This window comes from Acyrthosiphon pisum, chromosome X (assembly GCF_005508785.2).
Source record: "Acyrthosiphon pisum isolate AL4f chromosome X, pea_aphid_22Mar2018_4r6ur, whole genome shotgun sequence".
Taxonomy (NCBI): Eukaryota; Metazoa; Arthropoda; class Insecta; order Hemiptera; family Aphididae; genus Acyrthosiphon; species Acyrthosiphon pisum.
This window is the reverse complement of record NC_042493.1, coordinates 65,221,467-65,221,971: the sequence shown is the minus strand read 5'-3', so window position 1 is coordinate 65,221,971 and position 505 is coordinate 65,221,467. Positions and strand designations below refer to the sequence as shown.

Below are 505 nucleotides of genomic sequence, written 5' to 3'. Positions count from 1 at the left end.
AAAAAAAAACACACATCATTTTACCTAAATAAATACAATCATCGCTTCGCTCAGAATCTAAAATATATAGGTAGGTGCCAGCTATTCAGATTTATCTACTAGTATATTATTTGAAAGTACATTATTAAGAAATATATGTATTTTTATCATAGTTAACCACAAGATAGATATAATAATTTATGATAGACTTTTAAATTTTATGAATACGAAAGTAAAATGTCGAAAAAGAATAAATTATCTTGTACCAGTGATTTGGATTCCTGAGAACGAATTCCTTTTTAAAAAAAAAATAACAAGAAAATGTATGAGTTAATTTTTCAAGGAAAAATAACAAAATTGTTCGTTTCTTTCTAGTTCCAATAATTTACACAGATATGTAAATAATTGAAATTGAGATAATATATATGTATATATAGTATTTATTGTGTATAATGTATAATGCCAATTAGTGATCGTTATTGAGTATCGGCGTTAATCGTTACTCACTAAAGGGGATTCACACCTC

At 25.1% G+C, this 505-nt stretch overlaps 1 pseudogene; it reads left to right on the top strand.

The window, feature by feature from the left end:
* LOC100159018 overlaps positions 1-505 on the top strand; it is a 16,562-nt pseudogene that overhangs the window by 2,105 nt on the left and 13,952 nt on the right.